This window comes from Anopheles funestus, chromosome 3RL, assembly GCF_943734845.2.
Source record: "Anopheles funestus chromosome 3RL, idAnoFuneDA-416_04, whole genome shotgun sequence".
In the NCBI taxonomy this organism is placed as follows: domain Eukaryota; kingdom Metazoa; phylum Arthropoda; class Insecta; order Diptera; family Culicidae; genus Anopheles; species Anopheles funestus.
In genome coordinates this window covers 59,841,808-59,858,243 of record NC_064599.1, presented here as the reverse complement: position 1 = coordinate 59,858,243, position 16,436 = coordinate 59,841,808, and the positions used below count along the sequence as shown (strand labels likewise).

Here is a 16,436-nt window from a genome sequence, read left to right as displayed (position 1 = left end):
ACTTTTTTCAACCAATTGGCATTAAAAAAAATCAATTTAATTTTTTTTGCAAAATTTCTCAAGAAAATGGCAAGGGGTACCCCTTATGAAATTTTCGAGTAGAAATTTTTTTTAACATTTTTTTCTGATTTTTTATTCTTTTTTTAATTTAAAGCATTATTTAAGTGAAAAGAAACTTATTGCAACAAAATTCGCATGAAAATATATCATATTTATAAATTTTGCTAAATTACTCAAAAATGGGGAAAATTTTACATTTTCTCAAACAGGGTAAGGAATTTGCTTCCTCGAATAACTTCTGGGACAGACATCTGAGGGCATGGCCGTCCAAGAAGGAAATGTAGCCATTGGTGTCATCTATCGACCACAAGTTAAAGATTGGCGATCCGTTGGATACCGACCGAGTTATAGGCAAAATTTGGTGCAAAAATGAGGAAAATTTTCCATTTTCTTAAACAGGGTATGGAACTTGGTTCCTCGAATATCTTCTGGCACAGACATCTGAGGGCATGGCCGTCCAAGAAGAAAATGTAGCCATTAGTGTCATCTATCGACCACAGGTTAAAGATTGGCGATCCGTTGGATACCGACCGAGTTATAAGCAAAACTTGGTGCAAAAATGAAGAAAATTTTACATTTTCTCAAACAGGGGATGGAACTTGGTTCCTCGAATATCTTCTGGCACAGACATCTGAGGGCATGGCCGTCCAAGAAGAAAATGTAGCTATTGATGCCATCTATCGACGACAGGGTAAAGATTGGCGATTCGTTGGATACCGACCGAGTTATAGGCAAAAATTGGTGCAAAAATGAGCCTTATGAAATATTGAATTTTTTATAATTGTTTAATTTTTTCTAAACTTTTATTCTTTTCTAATTTAAAACATTATTTGAGTGAAAAGAAACTCATTGCAACCAATTGGCATTAAAATAAATCAATTAATTTTTTTTTGCAAAATTTCTCAAAAAAATGGCAAGGGGTACCCCTTATGAAATTTTCGAGTAGAATTTTTTTTTAAATTTTTTTTTCTGATTTTTTATTCTTTTTTTAATTTAAAGCATTATTTGAGTGAAAAGAAACTTATTACAACAAATTCGCATTGAAATATATCACATTTATAAATTTTGCTAAATTGCTCAAAAAATGGTAAGGCTATAGCCTTAGGAAATTTTCAAATGGGAGCGCATCGCACAATCGCTCCTGTGTGTAGCACCCCGTACGGAGCTACCTCTTTTTCGCGTGGGCTTTTTCCGGGAGGGTAAGGGGGGTTTTTTTTAAGGTACCTCTTTCGCTCTTCATCCAATACTACCACGGAGGAGATAACATTCAATAACAATATTGTAGTTTTTAGGTGAATTTGATTCAGATTCATGAATCTGAACGAATCTTTGAATTGAATAAATGAAGTCCTCTTTTGAAGATTCATGAATCCTCATTGAATTATAAATCCTTAGAGTCCTTCGGCCCCACCCCCAAAACCCCTCTCTCGTCCCTATTAATATCAGTTTATTGACAGCGAATCAGTAAGGATTCATGAATCCTTTGAGTATTCATTTGAATTTATGAAAATTGATTAATATTTTTGGAGTCGGCTCATGATTTGAATGACTCTTCAATGAAGATTCACATGAATGACTCTTTTCATAATATATTGCCTCTTTGTGGGATGCTCTTTAGTTATTTCGAATTATGAAACTGACCGTTTTTTGCAGAAAAACCCTAAGATCGTAGTCAGTTTCATGATTCAAAATAACAAGAGAACATCCTACAAAGAGGACGCTGAAGCTGCGGAATCGTAACGCGCCAATATTTCTACTACTTTTCCTTTAATTTTACTAGAAACTAATAAAACTAGTAAATATTATAATCTGCAGCTGACCAAAAAGACCTTGCTGGGTTAACCTGATTATTTTTTCTATTCCCCCGCAAACCATAAACTTTCAAATCGCTTTAGGCACTGTTTAGCATCCGATAACAAAATGTTCGAAAACAATAAAAAAGCGCTTGAGCTATTTAAATTCACAACCAACCAGTGAAAGGAACTCATTAATATTGCCTTTCGAAACCGAAGGGGGGGGGGGGCTCAGTTTCATCGACCAATGCACCATGGTGGGATGCGGGCTAATGTTTCATATTTGGTGGTGTTTTAATAGTGCATTCAAACGATCTTTCGCATCCCGGAATTCGATCCCTTTTTCGGACGGTAAACGCAGCATGCTTCTGTTGGCATGCCACTTCCTTTGACAGTGCGGTGTTAATGGAAGCATAACAAAAGAACCACAAAGCAAGGTAAATATTTGAAAGCCTTTTTTTCACTCGAAAATTGAATGAAAAACATCACACCGAGAACAACGAAACACATGGAAGTGACTGTTGTGTTGTAGTGGGATTATTCATCTAGCGAACGTTTAGCATATTTCTTGACTCCTTCTTTATCTCGGAAGCGAAACAAACGGAAGCGAAAAGTATCGAGTACCCTTTGATCGGAAAGCAGGCACAAAACTAGGCATCCCATGCGGATGATAGCGAGAACTCCGTCACTGAAGGCGCCCACTGAACGGGTAGCCCGCGGTTCAAGGTGTGAAGTAATAATGGTAGCCAACCGAACATTGGAAATCCATTAGCATGTTTGATTTAGGTTTTTCCTTTTTCGTCAATCGGTTTCGTGCTATTTGAACAGCCTCTTGCGTTACTTTAAGCTGACGCTAAACAGATGAGACACAAAAGAGTGTATTTTTTAGTGGTAGAAAGCAGCATTCGTTTTTTTTTCTTCTGTTGTTTAAATCCTACTTGATGGCTTTCCGTCTCTAATCGGTCCTTAACTGAAGAGAACTCCTCCGCCTCGAATACGATGAGATGGAGCGGTTTGTTTGTTTTTTATCCCCTCCCCAAAGCTGGAGTTAGTCTTTCTTCCTTTTTCCATCTACTTTCGATGCAAATCACTTTCGAAGGTGATCTAGTTTATCTAAATTTAAATAATACCCGATAGAGATACGAGTGTTTTGAACTTGTCTCTCTCTCTCTCTATCTCTCTCTGATTCGTGTTCGAATACACACTTTCGCTGCGATCGCTTGTCCTTTGCAGGATGTGATTCATCATTGTAGAACAACGGTACGATCCATGGTAGTAAAAATAGATTCAGCACCATTTTTTTCTAAATCTCTTTCCATATATGGTTTCGCCACACGCATGAAATTAGCACCAGGGTCCAATCGTAGGATTTATTCTTCATACCACCAACGAATCACCGCAAACGACAACCGTTGTTCCGTTTCATAAATCAAACACTAAATGGGCATATCTCGTTGGACAACGAGCTGGCTTCATATTTGGCCTTCGCTTCTCCACCTTTTTCCCAAAAGCGGAAATGTCAAATAGATCATTTCGCGTCCGCTAGAAGAATGTTTCCTTCGGTGAGTTTTTGGTGGAACCATTTTTCACCGATTATTGCCGCATCGGTACGGATTCTGGATGGTTGGTTTCGTTAGATCCGTGTTTGATTTATGCTACTTAAGCGCGAAAAAAGCGATTGTTTCCACGGCATAAAGTACAGCTAACAAGCGTCGGGTGCGACACACAACTTTGGGGGATGTTTTTGTCCGTTTTTTTTCTTCTTTTTTTCCTCAAAGCAATTTTAAACGTTTTTTTTTGCTTTTCGTGATCACCATTGCACGTACTAGATGCGATCCGTTTGGTGTAGTTTCGTCATTAGCATGAAAATGGGTAACCCCTCTCTCTCTCTCGCTCTCTCTCTCGCACGGCAAGCTTGGCAAGTGTGCGGTGGCAAACGACAGCGAAAAGACATCAATGCCACCGGTGGCAACGAAACCAGCCGCCGCGGCTGAAACAATCGGAACCGGTTCCGTGCAGATGGTTGATGGGCCACATCGAATCCATCACCGGTCGGACATGGAGGTGATCGATCTGTCACCGTCATCTGGGCGAAAACTGGAAGTTCCCTTCCCTTTCGCTTGGTTTTTCGTTTACATTTTGTTTTACTTAGGAAAGTTAAAAAAATCGGTATTTACTTTGTGGTACGCAAGTGATGTGATTAATGGTTGTATATTGTTATCAAGTATTTAAATTACTTTAGCGGAAAGGAAAATTTATAAAATTTTAGTAAATATTACTATAACTTCTTACAAATTGTATTTTTCTTATTTTTGTACTACGTATTGTTATTAAAAAATTACAATTTTATATTAATGTAAATCAACCTCTACCTCTTTTCCCTACACACGGAAAGGTTAAAAGAACATTCCTTTCCAATGACATCTCACGTTCGAATGTTGGAATTTTGACAAGCTTTACAAAAAAAAATTACCAACTCCATCTGTAGCAAGAAGAGCTTGTAGTTTGCTGTTGGTCACACCTTGAAAGCCTTGAAAATAAAGCCAAACCTCCAAACAGCACCCGCAGAGACGCTCCCGGGATGATAAAGAATAAAGAAGATTGAATGTCATAGCGATCTCGTGGTGACACCCGGTGTGTTGTTCCTGTGTCTGGCACATGTAACAAGCGAGGCCAAAAATCTGTACCACACTCAAATTACCTTCTCGCTTCGGAATCGAAAGCGACCATCGGAAAGGATCGGGTTTGGATTGAAGAACACGATTTTTTGGGAGGATTTTTTTCTTCTTCTTTCGAGGGATATTTTTGTCCACCCGAATAAAAAAAAGCGAAGTCGAAACCCAACCCAACGAAACCGGCGAATGAACGCTCTGGAATGTGTCGCGACATCGTGAAAGCGAAATTAAGTGATCACGAGCAGAGAGAACGAAGTCCCGTCCCATGGACGGATGGCTCCGAAGGGGGAAAATCTACTGCAAAATTATACTCGTAGCTGAAGCACCCACCGTTGTATGGGAAGCTGGACGACAGAAGTGAATCGAAAATCGAAAGTATGGTAAAGAAGAACTTCGAAACATGAATTTTAAGGGCTTTTTCATTTTTCCACTGAGAGACATTCCCGTATATGGAGAGCGTGACGATGCGGCTTGTCATCAATTGGGGTACACATACACACCAGTATGTTCACATTTATGAGACAGATGTTTCTGTTTCCCGACAGGACATTGGGTATTATTACTGGCAAAGGTATAAAATACATTTATTCCATGTTGGGTGAAACTTTTGGGAAGGAAAGAAAAACGATCCAACTACTAACCGTGCGTTCAAAACGATGGCAAAGACTCTTTTGGTCTTTCTCTCTTTCTCTCTCTCACTCACTTTATACAGAGCCCTATTATTATCGTGAAGGGTGGCTTTATTTGAAGGGAAGTGTGGGGAAGTTGATCACTTGATCACATAGCAATCAGTCGCTCGTTTTATGGGTGGCCCACAAAACTACCGATCGGACCATCGGTGTGGTTGGATTGATCCAGATAAATATGTGTTTCCCGAAAAAAAACCAAAACATTAGTTATTGAGTGATGTCAACAGGCAACCAAGCAGGGAACTCTCTCTCTGCTTCCCAAAAATGGAATCAGCCCCGTAGGAGAAACACGGAAGCACACCACGGAAATAGATATTTGTTTATGGTTCCTGTTAGTGAATAGAAAAGAAAAAAAACAAATAATAATCCCCTATTTTAAACTCCCCTCTGTTGATGATTTAGTGTGATAAACTAGTCGAGAGAAAAAAACCTGTATCCGGAGGAAGAACGGAACTGTTGGTTAGAGATAAAATTATGATAATTTTTATAGCCCCTCGCTAGTTAACAAATAGTCGCCGAGAATTGAGAGCAAATCTTGACTGGTGTTTTTTCTTTCGTTACGATTTCTTTGCCCCTTACACCCAAAAAAGGTATATGCGCGTACGTGTGTTTGCTCCTGGGAGTACAGGTTTGGTAAATCTTCTCGCTGTAGATCGTAAAATTAAATCACACAAAAATTTAGTTCAACACACGCGGGACCATCATTAAAGCTTGCGCGGTTGCGTTTGCATCGTTTTTTCGGGCGAGTCTGATCACAATCGTTCGTTGTCCTATTCGTTTGTCGTCCTTTCATGATAACGAGATGCCATATTTCGGCCGACGGCGAAAACAACTTGGCGTCGTAAAAGATTAAAGCCTGTTCGAGAATGTGGGATTTTGTTTTTTTTTGGGAAAGATAATTAACAACAACGAAGTCAAGTATAAAAAAGGAGGCCAAGTAGAAGTAAATGTGGTTTCAGTTATTTTAGTGATCTATTGAGAAAGGGACGTAACGAAATGCCGGCTTCGGTTACAATTACATTTTAATCATGTTTACTAAGGTTGTTTAAGAGAAAAGGAGGAATTAAGGAATGATTGTATTAAGAAGAATTTATTTTTTTTTTTAGTTTCAATAAAATCAAAACGTTTGTATGCTTTAAATTACTAAAAAGAGTTTTAAAGAAACTCTTTTAAATGCTCATTTAAATCTTCTGTTTGAACCACAAACAAAATGGTAATAAAATTTCGCCGAAAACCTGCTCTCTTTGCCAGAAAGGTTGTCTGCTGCTAGGGTGTGGCAATATCAACAAAAGTAAAGCATGTTTTTCTTTGGTGTAAAATCGATTTTTAAACGTTAAGTGAATTGCCTTACATTATCCAACCCAAACATAAACGACGACAATTATGAGCAAGCAAGCAAGCAACAAAAAAACAAGAAAAACAAAGAAACAAGACCAAGCGCCATCTCCGATGAAACATTCCTGCGTATTCGAAAAAAAAAGATAAGAAACATTGCAGAGAAAAAGCACTTCGAACAGAAATCGATAAACGATGTGGCTCTCGCGATCGACAATCGTACATCGATAAAAACGTGTCGGTGACGGTGAGCATTAAAAATTGAAAACGAAGCGCCAATTTCCGCCCCAAAAATCGACAATTTTCTCCTTCCCGCTTTTGGGATGAGACGAAGCAGGGAGAGACAGAGAGACGAGTTGGATTGTTTTCCTTATTTTTTTACACAGTAGCAATAAGACCTTACCTTCCCCAAAAACAGGCTTCTGTAAGCTTCCGAAGGGTTAAAAAAAAGGTTTGCCGGATGTAAAAATTTTGAAGGTAACAATGTTTACCACTTTTACAACCTTCCTTTCCCATTATGGAACGGCGTTTCGAACGACTTCGTCCCACAAAGGGAAAGTGTTGAGCGGAGATCTGGATGACATTTTGACCAGCAGCAGGAAATTGGTAGCATTTAGGCCGTTGGGCAATAGAATAGAAAAAGAAGCAAAAAATAAAAATAAATTCATGCAAATATGCGAGATGAAAGAAAGATTAAATCGTTTGCAAAAAGACTATCGCTCATAGTACAAAACGATAGGAAAAACAAAACACGAGGAAAGGGAAAACCAAAAACCGCGATAAAGGTATCAAATTTGCTTAACAATGTTCGTTTCCAGTGGGTTACTTTACGTAAGCACATGGCGGCGCACAGCTTCACTATCGGGTGGAAAAGCTTTTTCGCTTTACGCTTCCGGATCGATCCAGATCGGTGGCTTTCGGGTTTGTTTGTCCACCACGCCTGGAGGTGTTGTGATTGGTCGTAAAATAAAAGGGGGAAACCTGTTGCGCGGATTACACGAAACGGTGGGCAAACGTCACCTTTAAGAGGCGTGCTGGCGTACCCCCCAACCGGATGAGCGTAAAATCGATTTCACCCAACAATGATGACGACGACGACAACGACGGGCAACTTTGAATGGTGCGCGATGCAAAAGTTTATCCATTGCTTCCTTCCAACAGCAGCAGATCGATCGAATCGATCGAGTTTGATCGTAACTTTTGTTACCCGCCCTTCCTTCTGTTTCGCCCTTATTTTTAGCTACATGTTTATCGCTTTTTTCCCTTCGAGAAAAGCATCGACGAACGGTTTGTACTTGAGGCGAATCGTACAGCAATCGAAATCATCCACCCCAATTGCTTCAGCGAACGATTGGAAGTAGCAGCAGCAGCAGCAATAAATCGATACGGTAAAAGAGATGGACACCAGAGTCCTTCCGTTTGATTGCAATTTCTGGATTCGTTGCTCCCTGTAGCGCATGATGTTAACAAACCAATCAACTGTCAAACGAACCACGATCGAAACCTTCGTCACTGTCGGTTTGTCGATTCGGTGGGAATGCATTACATCGGAAATGCACTCCTTACGAACGGGTTCAATCGTACGCTGCAATTACCGTCAGAGGTCAACGAGTTTTAGGTACAATAAACAGAACGAAGAAATAAACAATGTTACGAATGCAAATACGTCTAAATGGAAAACCACTCTAACAGACCTAAAGGGTCTCCACTGGATGCTGGGGCGCTTCTGCTAGAGCACTTTCTAAAAGCAAACGTCATACACTTCTAGGCAGCTAAGGGGTGTTTATGTTTGCTCTAGCGGGGCGAGAAGCGAGATGGATGAGAAATCGATTTATTGCCTGTCGAATAATTTATTTCACACAGTTGCTTTTCCTTCACTCTATTTACACACATCTGAAAGCATTGTTGCTCAAACGTAAGATCCCAGAGCGATCTTTCTCTACTCAAAACATGAGCTCGATTCTTAAATGGGACACATGTGGACATCTTTTACGTCAATTATATGAAGTAATATCAAGTATATCAGTACTAAATACCTACTATTCGATACATTACTCTTCGGCGGCAATTCCATTTCTATAGTGGACTTGTCCTGTTGCAAGAGTCTTTCGAATCGACCAATTGCCCGTCGTCTAAAGCGTTGCACAAAAGTTAGGTTATCGTTTATGGAACACCTCATTGTAACGATTTCTTCAAATTCTTTTATACAAATCGGACCAAAAATTGTTTTAAACATATCCCTCTCAAAGTTTTCTTGAGTTCTGGACTAGGTCCATGTCTCATATGTGAGTTCCATGTTTTTGAGACATGGGAGTACTAGGACTGTAGAATGTCCTAGTTTAGTTTAGATCACCGAGGCAGATATTACGAGTCGAGAAGTTGTCTTGTTGAGAAGAAATACTTGTTGCATATTACAGAATTTAAGTCCTGTTGGTGTAGACTTTAGACATTACCTCTTCGTCTACCAATATTTGGTAGCAGGTTAGCTAGAAGTCAGATTCTCAGCTACCAAGTCGAAGAATTGTGATCAGCATATGTCAAAATCTGGATAGGCTTATAGGAGATGTCCCCCGATAAAGAATTCCCCGTTTCTAAGACATGAATTGTCTTCTCTAGCGACAGGTTGAAGAATAGATAGACGACCTATTCCCATATCCTCGGCGTTAATTCTTGGAAGCCTTGGAAGCGAAGGGCAAAGAGTAGCAAAAAGATTTCCATCCACAATCAATCGAAATGTGAAATTTGATTCTAACAAGCCTGGTAAGCTTGGCCGAGAGCTTTGGGGACATATCGAATCTTGCGGAACATATCCGTCAGGCGTGGTATTCAACATCATACTGTCCCTGTATCTACTACACTCTACAGAGGCATCATCACACCATACCTCAATAACATTGTAAAGATCCTCGTAATCTTCACAAAGAGTTGAATAACACATTACTACACTGTTTATGTTTTATCTATGTATAGACATTACATCTAGCTTCTCAATATTACATCCACAGAAGGCCGGAAAGAGCAACACACTTAATTAAATTAATGAGGTGCAGGAATATTACAAATATTATGAGTCTCCTGTTTGAAGAATTCCCTGATCGCTCTAGCTGCAAACGAAAACAGCTTCCCAGCGTAAGCCAACACTCATAAGAACGCAATAAGCAGCAAACCCGAGACTTGACCGGAGAACCATTTCCAGCTGCTCTGAAGTACCCGACAATCGACGGCCTGTCGGGAAGTGATTATTATCGCCTTGCCGTGCAGCTACTACCTGCAAGGCATTCGTGTTCACTATCATACCACGGCAACTTCACCTCCTATTCACCATCTGCAGCATTTGGCCGCGAACTCATTCGCGGAACCTTGGGACCCCGTGGGGGTTTTGCAATCTTTGCAAACTGCACTCTTCGACATCGACTTTCTATTTCAACAAAACATCCACACCGATGCTGCTCGGGGACTTACTGCACTTCCTTTCGCAGCTTCCGAAGCAAGGGGTTCAATCACGCAAAACCCTTCTCAGAGGCCTGATGGCAAACAGAATGGAATGCACGCGTAGATCGATCGATGTCGATTAGGGTTGGTTGAAATTGGTCTCATTAGTGGGATAGGAATTTGATGCCACATACCAATCGTGTTGCAGTGAACCAACTTCGGCATCTCGGATAGTTTGCGGTGTGTTGTGCGACAAGTGTGTAACAAGTGTTGGAAACATCACCTTGCTATCCTGCACCATACCTGACCGACGACCACCATGGTGATAGGGCAACGACATTCGATGGGATTCGGTCCACAAACCGTCACGGTTGAGTGATTTAAAGACAGCCAGATACAGGCGGATAAGTTCCCACCATCGTTTTGAGCGTAAAGAGTGACTGATTTCATGCATTGTTAAAGGAGAAGATTCGACTCCTATTACAGTGTCTTCTGCTAAGATTAGATGGTTTGTGGTAAATGGTATGAAAAAACACATGGACGAATGTGGGTATTAACATATTGAAATTGATTTGCCGCTCATATCATACGGATTGCGTTGTTTACTGGGAACGCGAACCTATAAACATTGGATCATAATCACCAGCGCGATCAAACCAAATGCTAATGGAATGCTGTTGGGACTAACGAGATGTCTCGCAATCGTTTCGCACTCGCAAAAGGTAAGAGCTACCTGAAAACTGGTTGCAACTTTGGTTGTGATTCAACCATTTCGTTGCAATAATTAAGTGTCTAATTCATTCCTTTCCATAATGCACGATACACGACGGGAGTTGTGTTTTTTGTGGAGGTATATTTTTGGCCAAAAAAACTCATTTCCATTTTTATCTAGCTCAATCTAACGATTCTAATTGTCAACGCTTCATGGCACGTGTTCTTCACCATCAGCGGGGTCTGATCGTCCGATATGGATCTTAATATCTTCACAACTCTTCGCTGCTCTCAAAACAACGTCCTCAAATGGCGAACTCAAGCGAACGGACACGGCGAACAGGGAGTTAGTCACCTTTGGGAATTAGCATCAATTCCCAATAAATCATTGTACGAGGTAAACACCCTCGAACGGATGGGATGGTAAGCTCTAATTAAGAATCGAACGATTTTGGTCCCACGAATGGCTTTTGGGGCTTTTCGGAAACTTACCTCTGGAACGCATTTTGCCCTTTAACAGATTCAACCCAAAAACAGGACGGGTGCCTAGTTGGCACTAAATTAAGCAGGGATATTTGAGTCAAATAAATGAAACGATCAACGTGAATCAAAACAAAGTCTAAAACCTTTAACCGGCTCATAAAAACAAACATACGCGGCACGTCTAATGCTAGGAATTATATGGACGAAAGTAGCTATCCCCGAACCCCAGGCGAGGGGACACATTTGAGGGTGGGGTGTTGTGGAAAAAGTGATAAAAAAATATTATCACCATTAATATTCATTATCAGACACACCGATCCGATGGACGCACGTTGCCGCCGGTGGTGATGAGTTTTGAGATGAGCCGTGTTTTTGTTGCTGCGTCGTCTAATACCCCATTTTTCTGCGGGATCTCATTTTCTTCCGTTCCAGGTTTCGGACGCTCATCACGAACCGAACCGCAGCGCCGTAACGCGATGGACGCGAGTGAACAAACGAATGATCAAACATTAATCTTATTAATCGTCATCCGTTTTGCGCTGGCAAAGGATGGGCGCAGAAATGGTAATCGAGCAACGGCAACGAAACGAACGAGAAACTCCCGACCGGAGTCAATCATTCACGCACGGACCCGCTTACATGTGTCCCGGGATTGGTTGGAGGTTCTCGAAACCGTGCACTTCGCTTATATTAAACCCAGAAACGATCGTTCTTGATCGTCTCTGCTTGTCCCGCACCATGGTTCATGGTTTTTGTCTTCAATCTTTTTTGAAGGGGTGGGGGGAATGGAAACTCAGGGGAAAACGACCAATCGCGAAAGTCATTAACATTCCGCAAAACGGACCAACCCGGACTAGGGGTTTACAAAACACGCGGAGTCAGCGCCACCTTTAACCGAGCGGGGAACGCATTTGTGGTTTGTTTGAACGATGAATGGCTGTGACTGTTGTTGGACGTTTGTTGTACCAAGAGAGACCGCAAAAAGAGGAACAGAGGTTCGAACCAAGGGAAGGTGATTCAAATGGTATGTCTTTTTATTTTGTTCTTGCAAAGAACGGCTTTAAAACGGCGTTGCTGTGATCATGATTGAGATGAAACTGTGTCGTTTGGCGACGAAAACAGACAGAAACATGCGCTTGTGAATGTGTGGCTGCGCTTTAAGGGTTGTTGATGTAATTTTTAAGCTTCCAATTTTGGGTTTTTTTGCACACAAAATTGATGTGTTCAGCAGCAACACATAAAGAACCGGGGCACGGCATGTCTCATTAGTTTAGGTTTATGTTGCACAGGATGTGTTTTTTTTTGTTTTTGTTTTATTTTTAAGAACATTGTTGCGAAATGGTTTAAGATTTTACTCTTAAACAAATTCAAAACAAAAAATCTTTTTATTTTCTAAATTGATAATGATGAAGAAAATATTTTTCACAATCGATAAAGTTATAAACGATCACTCAACAAATCATTCGCTCATAAACTAAAGGGTTTTCCAATAGGAATTTTTTGACTTTGAGTTCTGTGGTAATTTGACATATTTCTATACATTTTGACGTTTAAAGGTAAACGACAAACTGTCAATCTTAGTTCACTCATTAAAGAGTAATTAAAATATATATATATATATATATATATATATATATATATATATATATATATCTATTCTATTTTTTTATTAAGAAAAAAGGAAAAGCTTCATGAAACCCTCCTTATATGAGCTTTTAAACAGCGCATAAAAATTCCTCTTACGACCGGAAGTGAAATCCTTTTCTTTCAACCATTTTTTTTTGCGTCAATGTGGTTCGACTTTAAAAATTTGCGATCGTTTAATGCAAAGCTTACACCGGTTCGGCGCAAAGTGTTACGATTTTTTACTACATTTTGCCCTGTCTTTAGCGAAGTTTAATTGGTTTGATTCGTTGGCCAGGAAGGTTACAATTTGTCCCAACTTCACTGCACCGAATACGCGAGGCGGTGGGCTAGTTGAAGTGTGTTTAAATCGTAGAAAGTGATCTCATTACACTGTTTCACTGAACGAGGCACACGAGATGGGAAATAAAAATTGTAGCAAGAAAAAAAACTATTACTTTTCACCATTCTGTGGCGGGAATGGTTCAGTGCAGCTATGTCGGCACCATGGGTCATAGAAGCATAAAGACCATTCAAACTCACAGAAGAAAAAAAACAACGCTTCCCTATTTAAATCTGAGCGCATGCCATACCATTACCGCCACAATACACCGAACGGTTAGTTTGGACGCACGCTTCTTTAATTTAATTATATGGCGTGAGCATAATATTAAGAGCATACTTCCTACACCGTAAGCCAAGTTGGGACGTTGATTTTTCTAACGAATTTTTGGCCATCCCTTCCACAGGCCGGTTTTTTTCCTTCTTCTCCACAATGGCCTCGTTATGTCTGTTTTTTTGTGTTGTGTGGCCTTCTCTTTGTCTCCCGAAGGTACACCTCTCCCCATCTTGATTTGTCGTTACGTTCGTTTATTTACTTTTTGCCGTTGTCTCGCTTTCCGCTCTCCTGAACGGATTACGGCCCCCGTCAAGACGAATGTACCCGGTTTTTGGGGGGATGCTGGCGAACTAGTTCTCGAACATCTCGGAGCCCGTTTCTAATGACGCATAATTGTGTCTCGTTACGAGCGACCCATCGAGTGACCCGCTCGGTGGAAGAAAAACGACGTTTCGTGGGTGATGATTATGATTAATCTCCGGTCGCACGAGTCGCCCGCGAGAACAAACGAACGATCGAAAGCAAAGCCCAAGGTCCGTTGTGGTTACTTTCAGTCGAGAAAAAAGGTTTATCGTGCGCTTTCTAGCTGTGCAGATGTAGATGATATGGTGAAGAAGCGGGAACGCACCAAACAAAAACCGTCCATCAAGCACCCGGTACCGACGGAAGTGCCAACCGCTGTCACAAATGTCCCGCTAGTGGCGTTGAAATTACTCACGATTCAAGCTACCAGGCACGGTGCTTCCTATCTGATGCTGGAATGAAGTGAATAGATGAAAAAATAAATGGTTCTTTTTTGCTCTCTTTCGGTCTTTGAACGTAGCCCCCCAAAAACGCCGTGTCGAACAGGTCTCAAACCGAGCGTATAAACGAAAGACTGCACACAAGCGACGAACCCCTTGCGACTATGCGCCGCATGTTACCGGTGACGATTCTCACACTCTTGGCAAACCATGTTTTTTTTTGGCTTTTTGGGGAGGAAAGGAAGCGTGAATTGGGGCCACGCGCTGTGCGTCGTGATTGTTCGAAGGTTTACCAGCACTGGCCTTGATCGTTCGGTGTGCGGGCAGAGGGTCCCAATTGCTAGAGCTTAGTGACATATCAGTTTGTGATGTGTTTTTTTTTTTGTTGGAATACATTTTCCCAAAGCATCCACCGGCCAGATATGGCGATGTTACCGAAAACGTTTCCCGAGATGGATTTAACTGTTAAAATCCTCATCAAGATTATCTGGTTGACCTTTTTTTTTTTTGGTCGCTGTACCACCACGCTCGCGCAACGACTCGACAGAAATGGGAAGATTTATTTCACGCCCGACTGCTGGCACTGGATGAAACGTGATCTATTGCCGAAACGCTAGATCCACCAAGCTAGCGCTGAATCGTCATTATCCGCAAAAGCAACACTAATGAGCACCTTCGACCGTCGCGCCAACAGTGAAAGCAACAAAGGGAGGGAAAAATCAATCGCAAACCATTAAAAAACGTGATGCTATTCAGTGCTATCGGCGGATGCTACGATAGCGATCGATTGATTCACCATCCCGATGCTGGACATTTGCTGTATGTACTACTTTGTAAGAGCACGTTCTTGCCATTTTTAACACGATTCCTTGACACCGCACGAAGAACCTGGCACGCATCGTAGCACGCTCCTCGATCCACCCGCAGGCTGGCCACAAAACGAGCACCGTCGTATGATTACGACCGATTACACCAGCGCCAATCGGTGGTAATAAAACACGAACCACCGTCATGCGAGAAAATGACAGATAAAGAACGATCTATCCTGCAGCATCTGGCCGCTAATCATCTTCCGCGATCCACTCCACAAGGTACTGCGTACCGATCGGCGACCAAATTTGTGACCGGCGATTTTTATCACATCACGAGCGAGAGTTGGACACCAGTTGGATGGGCGAGCTGGTTCCTGCAGCTGCACACCTTAATGGCGGCCGCCGACGTATAAGTGAAAACGGTTTCAAACATAAGGTACGAAACCGATGCACCGCTCGAGATGTTATAATATTTTAATGAATTAATTAAATTTTCATTACTCCACCAGTACTCAGGGCGGTGGGATTGGGCGGGTTCACTTTTCCATCGCGCCGAGAGTAAAAGTAAACGGTAAAGGAAGATAAAAAAACGGTCGCAACAGTGCGTTTCGCTTGCAACGTTTGCAGAAGCGCGTCAAACGGAACGAGATTCACACGCTGACCAGCGAACCGAGTGCAGAACAGGATTTTTTTCTGTATGGACGAGTGATTAACCACACACCATTTCGAGCGCATTTTCCTTCCATTTTTTTGTTGTTTTTGCTACTACAATCCAGTTAAACTCCGTAGCGGTGATCAGTTGAGCTTATCGCTTGTGGGATGTCTCTCTCTCTCCCTCTCTTTCTCTTCATCATCCCGGGAACATGCTTCCCATTAGTTGCAAACAACTCAACACCGGCCAAGGTGGAATGTGGATTTTGTCGGATTGTTTCGAATGTTTCTACAACTTCCGGACGACTGCCTGCGTGCATGCGGTATGTTCGAATGTTTTCTTTCACACGAAACATCGATGCAGAATCGGTTGTTCTGTTGTGAAATTACCAAAGTACCAAAGGAAAACAGCTAATGAAAAAAACGAAAAAGGGTGGAAAACTCGAGTGTATTATAGGGTTGGCGATTCTAGTGAATCTTTCCACAAATCTTTCACTTTAGCTTTGTATGTATGCGAGACTCGCTTTGCTAGTAGTCCTCGCGTAAAGTGTAGTTCCCGGGGGAATGGCTACGTTTAAGAGGCAACAGTTTTGCCGGTCCCCTACAATCAACTTTTTGTACGCGAAGCAACCGAAAGAATCGGGGGCGAAGTTCAAAATTATAGTGTTCTGGTTGTTGCTGCCTTTTGCTTATCAATTCTGATCTGATTATAGTGCAGACAAAACCGTACCTTTAGCTTGATTATTGTTTGTGAAGTAGCGAAACTTGGAAACATTTTATCCAATGAAAAAACTAAACACAAAATATAAA

The 16,436-nt window shown here is 41.4% G+C and overlaps 1 protein-coding gene across 1 annotated transcript in view; it reads right to left on the bottom strand.

Annotated features, from left to right (window-relative positions):
- Positions 1 to 16,436, bottom strand: part of LOC125768336 (uncharacterized) — a 60,005-nt gene that overhangs the window by 21,326 nt on the left and 22,243 nt on the right. The gene's annotated exons all lie outside the window — the stretch shown is intronic.